At 45.9% G+C, this 9,868-nt stretch overlaps 1 protein-coding gene across 1 annotated transcript in view; it reads right to left on the bottom strand.

Moving 5' to 3' along the window:
- Positions 1-9,868, bottom strand: part of Drd2 (dopamine receptor D2) — a 58,056-nt gene extending 48,188 nt beyond the window's left edge. Inside the window, exon 1 of the mRNA XM_004646372.2 lies at positions 9,706-9,868. The gene's annotated coding sequence lies outside the window, so the exon portion shown is untranslated. The remainder of the gene's footprint in view (positions 1-9,705) is intronic.

Consider the following 9,868-nt stretch of genomic DNA (forward strand, 5'->3'; position numbering starts at 1 on the left):
GGTGAGCAAGAAAGGAAGGCAGTGTGACAAGATCTAGAAGGCGACATGAGCCACACCGCCTCTGTGGTGTCTCTGCACCAGTGTCACCTGAGGCACTACTTCTGCCCCCACTAGCCCTCCATCTCTTTCCCACTTTCCTTATCCACTGCTAAACCCCTGTTTCCTAGAGGAGCAGGCTATCCATCCATGATCCTCTCTTCCTCCTTGTAACTGTCACCTATACATTGCTGGACACCTTCCCTTTCTGGCATCTCATTCACTGTCTTCTGCTCCAGCTCTGGTCCTGCCACTGAGGTGAATGGAATTAGCTTGAAACATCTTCACTTCTCAGCTCCTTGACCTCCTTATTCCAACCGCCCCCTCTTCTTCAGTGACCTAGTTCCACGAAGACATTCTGAACCCTGTCATCATCCATTCCAACCACAACTACCTCTGTAGCCCAGATAATTGCTCAATTATTCCCTACACACCAGTTCTCTGACCTCACCAACACCATCACTCCACTGATTCTGTCTTCCTCTGAATATTCACAGCCTACCTTCACTCTCCCTTGTGACTTAGATTTCTATCCCAATATTCAGATACTTTTACCAATATCTTTTAGTTACTCTTCTTTCATTGCTGGAACAAAAATACCCAATACCCAGAATTAAGGAAGGAAAGGGTTATTTAGTTCACAGCTAGTGGAGGTTTGTCTATATTTGGCTAGCTCTAAGGCAGAGTTGCACATGGCAGAGGGCAGCAGTTCATGGTGGTGGAAAACAGCAAAGAGCAAAGGGAGAGACAGTGACTACGGCAGCTAGCCTGCCTCTCTCACCTCCTTATATTGTGATGCAGATTATCTGCCCCAGGGCAGGGGTAGCATTCACACCCATAATCCCCACACTGAATCTTGAATTAATCAAAAACTCTAGAAGCCTGCCCCATTGACTAGATAAGCCTTTGGGGGGACAACTAGACACAAACCATCACATCCTTAATCCTCTTGCTTCATTGTGCTTAAATCGTCCTTCTCTTCTCCCTACCTTCCACTTTCCATACCCTATCATTCATGAAATTCTTGTGAACTTTCAGACCTTTCCTGTCCTCCCTACCATCATCCAGGCTTTCAGCACCACTGTCCTGGACAGCTACAACCTCGCCTTCCTGCTCTTCTTCCTGTCTTGCTCCTTTGAGGACCATTAGTTCCTTCACCCCTCCAGCATTTCTCTGAGTTTTATTTTTAATGCTATTTAAACAAATAAAATTATTTTGTTGCCAAGGTCCAGTCCTCCAAAGCAGCTCCTTGACTGTCTTGGAATGAAGTCAAGTGTCCTTCACCTTGTACTATCTTCTCCTTAAGCACCTCTCTTTAGTCACTGAATTTCTTGCCCTATGCTGAGACTGAAGATAGAAGGGTGTGGAGACAAGGCTGTGGGTCAGAAGGAGCTCTAGTCCAGCTCTTATTTGCTTTCTGGGAGATGCTGGGTTCCTCCAAGGATAACACTCTCAGTCAGGTCCCGCCTTGTCTCCCTGCCTTATCTGCAATAGCGTCTTTCATCTTAAGAGAGAAGATATAATTTAGAGCACAGGCTGGGAAGTGTCCTGTGGATATTTCTATGCCTCTTGATAATTACAATAAGGACAATGACAGTGAATGTTTCTTGAGATTTTGCCACGTGTCAGGCGCTAGGACAAACACTTCAGTGCTTTATTCATTTACTTTACCCAGAAGTAAGTGCTATGGTCATTCAAAAACAAATAGGCCAAACTCTGCATCTCAACAAGGTCATAGTAACCTGACTGAGGTCACGCAATTTGGTAGTGGCAGAACAGAGATCTGAGCCTAAATCACTGTGGTTTCTACCCTCTGAATTACCATGATACTGAATAAGTACATGGGTAGGTGGTACACAGCTTACTTTTTTCAGGAATGACAGCTTCGTTATTGCTATTTTTGGAGCGTCCCAGGTAGAATGCTGCATACTGTACTGCTGAAACTGACCAGTGTAGGTTCGCAAAGTAAGCTCCTGTGTCAAACATGGAATCCACCCAGCACACTAAAGAATGTCCCCCAACAAGTGCTCTACCCTTTGTGTTTTCAGGTCTTCAGGATGACCTGAACCAAAACATCTGAATGCATTTTCTTGACAGTGCATCTGCCACCTTCATATCTGTGTAAGCCTGTTGAGGGGAGCTCAGTGTCCCTCCACTTCCATGCCCTGCACAACTGTGAAGCATCCCAACCAAATTACCTTCTAAGGGCAGCCAGAGAGGGATAGTGGAGAGCCAGAGAAAGAAAGCGGGAAACATCTTCCTGACTTGCGGGACATGAGGGATGTCACTGACACTGGCAGACCCTCTCGAAGGGGTTCAAGTAAGCAGAGAGAGGGTGCAGCTGCAGAGAAACAAGCAATTGTGTACCGACCCATCAGCCACCCACTCACTCACTCAACTCAACTCAAGTGACTACCAGGTGTTCAGCATCATTTTAAGTTACAACTCTTTCCAGAGAAATACGAGACAGATTCTCTACTTCAAGTTTAGTGGAAAAAATGGGTGATGGAAAAAATTAGCACTAAATATTAAGATGGCTGTATAAGGAGTACAAGAGGCATCATCAGGCAGTGGACTGGGCAGTGCTGTGACTCTTGCAAAGCCTCACTTAACTTCTCTGAGCTTCAGTGGCCACATCTGCAAAAATGGGACTTACCACAGCTGTCTCAAAAGGCTACGATAAGGAGTAATAGGGATTGTGGATTTGAGAGTCTGAAATGGATTATTAAGGCTTAATGGATTTTGACAATTAAAAGCAATCTGGGCATGGTGGCACAGGCCTATAATCCCAGCACACTGGTAGGCTGAGGCCAGAGGATCACAATTTCATGCATAGCCAAGGCAAATTTGCAACTTAGCAAGTCCCTGTCTCAAAATAAAGGGGGCAGCTGGTTGGGATATATCTCATTGGGAAGGCTATGGGTTCAATTCTCAGTACCATAAAATAAGGAGCTCTAAATGCAGAGTATTGTCACTATTGCTCCAAAGGAAAACAAGACAGCTTTTTTAAATGCTTAAAATATATGCAGAATGGATGATACTCCTATGCTGAACGTCTGTCATTCTATGTCTGAACAAGTTGTCTCCTTGCATCCTTTAGGTTTTTCTCAATGTTACTTTCTTCATGAGGACCTCCCTGGCCAGCCTTTTTGATGAAACAAAGTTCCCTCTAGAACGATGAAGAATGATCATCACCCTCACCTCTCTCCAGATCCCTAGAAAAGACTTTGTACCCTTGGTTATGCAGAGTGATCAAGAAGCACGATGATTCTTCCTAACCCATGTGGGGTGAGACAGGAATTAAGCAACACTTACTTCAGGAGGATGACAAGCAGCTCAATCCATTCTCACTTGAGATAGGTAAGAGCTTCTAACGGGTGATCACCAAAAAAATTTGTGAAGGTACATGGAGAACATAAAAGAGAGCTGCACTTAGGAATTCTGCAAAAGATTTAGGAACATAATTCCAGAGGTGTAAAATCAGGTACTAAACTAGTGAAAAAGACAACAGCTGGAAATGTTCCCCTTTAAGGTTTTTAATCAATAGCAACAGTCATTACAGTTAACACCTGGGGATTGCACATTACCTATTATTTTCATTAATCACTATAACACAGTAAGTCTGTACTCACATATACCCCTGAAGATAAGAATTCAGGGTGAGAGCAGCTAAACAACTTGCTCATGGCTTTTAAAGTACTCCAACAGGGAAACAGACATGGGTACACATCATTCATAAACCTCCTTTTGAGATTCAACAAGAGGCCATAATCCTTTTTAGCATATTTCAAAAACCAGCTGCTCAGGTAGTATTTAAGGAAAGTGCTCACAAGTCACTCTTCTGTCTGTGCAAAATGCTAAGCCACCCTACCCTCACTTCTCTATTTAATCAAAAAGCTTAATGCTGGAGATAACAAGCTTTCATCCACGGTCATAACAAAGCAACAAAAAGGCCTAAGTGTTGGCAGAAGTCTGGTTTTCATCCTTGGACAGTTCCATTTACTCAAAGGGATGTAGGGCAGGAGGTGGTGTTATCACAGTTCCAGACAAGCCTGGCAGATCATCCATCCACACCTCCTCCCTTGTGCCTCCTGCAGCGTTGGATCGGGGTAGTTGTTCCTGCCTCGTTTCTGCTCCTCCCTCCCTCTCCTGTGCCCCCATTGCTTGTGTTCTCCATGTGTCTTATCCAAAGAAGCCCACACCAAAGCCCAGACAATACTGGAAAACTGGCTCTTAAATCTAAGAATCCCAAAGAGTTCATTCATCCTTCCCCTCACCCTGCTGTCTCTTTGCCTCACTTTCCTGGTGTTGTGTGCAAAATTCACTGTCACATCAGTTCATTAGAAGCATCCTCTTACCCCTGTTCTTCTGCCTTTCATTATTTATTCCACTTACATAAATGAGAAAGAGCTGTTATTTAAGCATCAGATAGTCTAGCTTTGAACTTTTACCTCATCCATTAACTGTGTGATCTTGGGCAAGACCCTTACCTCTATAAACCTAAACTTCTTCCTCTGCAAAATGGAGATGATTGGGCTGAGGAGATAGCTCAGCAGCATCAGTGTCTCCTGAGTTTGGTCCCTAGGACTGCAAAAAAAAAAAAAAAAAAAAAAAAAACTCCTTGCGTATAAAGTTGATGTGGGATCAGGAATTGAAATTAAAAGCACATGGAGCCAGGGAGATAGTTCAGTGGAATAAGCACTTGCCTGGCAAGCACAAGGACCTGAGTTCAATCCCCAGTTCCTCAAAAAAAAAAGGCACATGTCAAGGGCTGAACACTGAGTATGACATAGCACATAGCACATGTATGACACATAAGGGTTGTTATGATGATGGGGCCTGCCATGGAGGGACCAACTGCTCAACAGAACCACCTGCCCAAAGCAACCATTCCAAGGATGCTTCAGAGTAAGTCACTTCCCAGGACTCAGGCTTCCTGAGGAGTTGCTAGTGATGTTGCTGCCTGGGGTAACAGGAAGGAATGGAGGCAATTATACAGCATGCAACAAAAATAATTTCATTTCTAATGCTTTTCCCCTGCTGGGCCACTTAGACCCAAACAATAACAATGAGCCGGGGGTGGAAACAAGAAGGGCAGGCATGTTCTGAAGGAGCCTGGTGACCAGCGGACAAACCCCAGGACACATTTTGTCTCCCAGACATCACAGCTCTGGACTGAGGGAAGTCCTGGAAGGCAGGACTGAGCAGAGGCCCCTGGGGCTGAGTCTCCTGGCTTGGCTCACATCCTGTCTATGAGCATTGTGACATCACTCAGTGGGTTCCAGGAAAACAAAGGCTCCGTCTTCCCTTGGCCTGTCTATGAACAACAAATACTTCCCTTGTCTCCTCTTGGGAAAAGTGAAAATCCTTGCAGGTACCAACAAATTATAACAAAATTACTCTAATGCACTAAGCCATTGTCTATATCCAATGCATATTTAACATCAGTCTATTCTGAGAGCTCCCAGGAACTCTTCTCTGCTCCCACCTTCATATATTGCCCAGTAATCTACAAAACATTCCCAGAAGCCTCTGGGTCTCTGAGTTTGGGGCACCTCAGCAGGGCAGGTGCTTCTATCTGGGGAGAAGGGAGTACCTAGGCCCTAGTGAGTCATCACTGACTCCTCCCATACAGAGCCAGCGGGAGCCTTGGCTGCTCTGCAGAGATGCATTCCCATGTCTCTTAGGAAGGGGGGGGTGCACACTCTCAGAGGCACCCTGGCTGCTAAGGGTGCTAACCCATTGGTCAGGCTGAGGTGAAGGAGACAGAGGGGGAAGAGCAGGTCACAAGACAAGTTTCTTTCTCTTCTCTGGACCCAAACAGAAACAAGCCAAGTGATTGTGTCTTATAGTTTTATTTCTCTTCCACCTCCATTATACTAGCTCTGTAGTCAAGCTATTTTCCACACGTATGCATTTAGATGTTATGATTCTATTGTTAAAAAAAAACAGGATGCAATCCCATTAGTTGAGTGTCTGAGGCAGGAAGATCATCTTGAGCTCAAGTCCAGCTTGGTCTACACAGTTAGTTTAAATATGCCTTGTTTAGGGGGTCGGGGAGATAGCTCAGTAGGATAAGCACTTGCCTGGCAAGCACAAGGGACTGAGTTCAATCCCTGGTTCTTCAAAATAAATAAATAAATAAATAAATAAATAAATAAAGCCTTGTTTAGAAAAAAGAAAGAAAAATTTCACTGGTGATGGAGATAAGTGAGAGGCAGGAGTATACAAATGTTGGCTTTTAATAATATTACAGGAATTAAAAAAGGATGGAGACAATCTCCATCTATTACCCAAAATGGCAAGTGAGCAACATATTTAGCAATTCCATCATGCATCAGGGAGATTTGTAATGAATATACATTCATTCCAGACAGACAGACACACAGACGCACTGACACATAGACAGATATCCTTTCACAGCCAAATCTATGATTTTCCTAGGGCCACAAGATGCATTCTTGATAAGGGAAGGTGGGAGAAAGGGATACTGCGCTAGGGTCATCTATGTACCAGATCACGTATAGAGGAAATTGGTGACTGAGAAGCTAAACTGAGTTGTGCCCTTTCTGTGGCTTGTGGTTTCCAAAAGGTAGAGCACTTGCTGGGATGAAGAAGCTGGGCTGACAAGTCTAAGCTTTGGACCCAGGCCCTAGAAATTTGATACCATTGTTTTTTGAGATAACTTTAATAGTAGGAGAGATACGGAGTATTTCCAGAAAAATGCCCTTTTAGGACACAGAGACGTACAGAAAAACGTCTCAAGGGCCCAAGTAATCTAAGAAACTGAAAGTCCTGTAAATAATGTGTCGGCATAAATGCAAGCGACTGGGCCATCTTCTACATTCTTTTTAAGATGTCAAATCTTATGTTAGTGTGACCTGCTGATAGACAATGATTCTGAGAGATATTGCATACCTAGCTTGGGATCTTGACAAAATCTCAACTTTCATTCTCTGTTCCCTAAGTGTTAAACCCCTTCGTTGCTGGAGATTCATAAGCATTAAATCACAGAAGAGGGAGAATAAGAGAGCCACAGGTCAGAAAATAGGAGACACTAGGAGGACAGACTTGGCACAAGGAGATTCCATTACCCCCCTCCATGCACACGTGTACACACACACACACAACCACTTCACAACCACTCTCTGTCTCAGCATCACAGTATGACTTCCACTTGATGAGTAGATGGAGAGGCCTCTCTCCAGGCAGAGTTCATATATCTTTCCCCTTATTCCTGTTTACTCAGAGAATGGTGACGTCACACCAGTCTGGCTTCAGCAGGTCAATCCCAGTGGCATTTGAAGCCCTATTTCTGATGATGCCCTGAGCTCCTTTTTGCATCTCTTGGTACAAGAGGAAGAACAGGAGGATTTTTTGTATTTTCAGGTTCTTTGACATCACTCTCAAAATTATAATTGCATAATTTAGATAGAAATAATCCAAAAGCTTCAAGCAAAGTAGAAGACTGGCTAGCTACAAGCATCATCACTGGCTGCTTCACCTCCACAAGCCTGCCTGTTCGTGGAGCACAAGAATTTAATCAATGTAGTCAATATGCCACTGCCAGGAGGGCATGAGTGGCCACTGGCCTGAGGGAATGTGATGTACTATTAGGCTGACATGATTATTCCTTGGCATTTGGGGAGTAGTTGAGTTTGCAGATCACAGCAAGTTCATAACAAAAGACCACAACTCACGCAGAAGGAGAGGGTAGGAGTGACACACTAGATTGGCCCCACAGTGGAGCACTTAGTATTTACTCAAATCCACTTGCAGCCATATTGGTGATTCCTAAGGAAGTCAAGAACCTATTTTAGAAAGAAAAAAATCCCAGTAGGATCCTGGGAGAGAGGTCCAGCCCCATCCTTTAGTTAAGCAAAGGGATTGATTCATTTGGATAATCCTTCAACTGACAACCTCTTACTTGACAAATGTAGCATGCATAACTTCAGGGGATAATGGCATAAATCAAATCCCTTAATTTTAAAACATGCACAGATTCTCTAAGGAGTCTGAACTTTTATGAGAAGTGATTCCCTAACCCAGTGTACATACCAACCGTCCAGAAATATTGCTAATATATAAGCTTCTGGGCTTCAGCTTAAGATTCTCACTCAGCATTTCTTCAGGGAAGAAGCAAAACTATGCATCTTTAAAAGATTCCCAGATGATTCAGATGCACAGAGTTCATTTTTAAAAAACCTCTTATAGAAATGCTGCTTAGGACCTCTGCAACAGATCAGAATTTCTCCATTTCCCAGTCACCTTTCATCTTCAGGCTGTGCAAGGAAGGTGGAAGAAACTCAGAGCATTTTTCAAGAGACCAAGGATGGGGAGGCCATGACCCTCATTTAGCACTAGGTAAGCCTCACCCTTCCAAACCTCAGTTGTCTGAGTCCAGAGACAGTGTCAACATTCCTGGAAACAAATATGCTATTTTGAATACAAAGTAAAGAAGTCCAAGACAAGGATTGAAACCCAACAAACCAGCTAGCTGATTCTCTTGAAATGGGTCATATTTCACAAAGACCTTCCTCTGCTCAACCTCATCAAACAGCAGCACTTGGGGGAAAAAAATGAAAAGAATTTTTTTTCAAGTGGTCCTAATCCTGCAGGATGAATCAGAGACAAGCACTGGTATTTGCATCTGGTGGTGGGAAGGATCGCTGAATGTCTAGTTCCGGAGAGAGGAGCAAGGAGTACACTGAAAGGTTTGCAGCCTGGCCAAAAGTGAGAAACAACTGGATGTGCATAAGGATCTGGGAGAAGATCTGCAAAGCACCTTGTATCTCCCCTGCCCTCAGGAAGCCCAGTACCAAAAGTACTGAGGTGCCAGGTGGGCCTAGAGTGACTTGCTCAGAGAGCTTCCCTGCGGCTGAGAGCGAGGGCTCATCCCTACGGAGGTAGCACGCTGTCGCTGTGTCCATGGTGAAGACTGCTGTGTGGATGCACAGGCAGCCTCTCGCCTCTGCACCTCAAGAGGATGCGTTCACAGGCTTCTTGCCACAGACAGGGATGGGAAGACGTCTATCTGGAGCTCAGGGATGTTTCTTGTCTGTGGACTCCGACCTAGAGGGACTCACGGGCCATTCCAGAACTGAACAGTCGCCTCTGCTACTGTCCCCACAGTCACCCGCACTTCCCAGGACCCCAAACGGAGCTCAAAAACTAGACAGAAAAAAACGGATATTCAGGACCATGGACAGCGTTAAACACGGAAGCGGGCGAAAATAGCCTTCTGTCCTATCCTTTGGCTTTTGCCCTTTGAAACTAAAAACTCTCGATTTTTATCGGTCACCGATACAGAGTTGCCCCAAACAGCCCTTCTTCTTCTTTTGAGGTAGTAGGAAACTGGCTATCTGCCCTAGGATCCCAGGCTCCGGTGCAGGGCGGAAAGTGCCCGCCCAGGTCGTCGGGACCTGGTGCCCTCCGAGGGGCTCACTCAGCTCTCGGCGGAGAACTGCGCGAGTCGCACCCGCTGTGCGTGGGCGAGGATTCGCGCCAGGGCGGACGGAGGGAGAGGGATGGCTCCGGAGTGACCGGACAAACTTCTGGCCCCGGCCCCTGCCCCTGTCCCGGTCCTCGGCGCAGTCCTCAGCGCTCCCTCTCTTCCGTGACCCCACCTGGTGCCCGAGCCGCCCGTCGCTCTATCAGGTTGGTGCTTACCTTCAAGCCATAGGGCGCCCGGGGGCAGAGTCGGCGCCGGCTGCTCGAGGCTTCGGGCTCCCGCCGCATCCACGCACGGCCGCCCCTCCGGCAGCCGTCCCGGGCCGCCGCTCTCCGGCGGATCCCTGGCTCCCGGCCCCGCCGCGCGGTTCAACGCCCCGGC

The sequence above is a fragment of the Octodon degus genome, unplaced genomic scaffold (genome assembly GCF_000260255.1).
Source record: "Octodon degus isolate 3935 unplaced genomic scaffold, OctDeg1.0 scaffold00266, whole genome shotgun sequence".
Classification (NCBI taxonomy): domain Eukaryota; kingdom Metazoa; phylum Chordata; class Mammalia; order Rodentia; family Octodontidae; genus Octodon; species Octodon degus.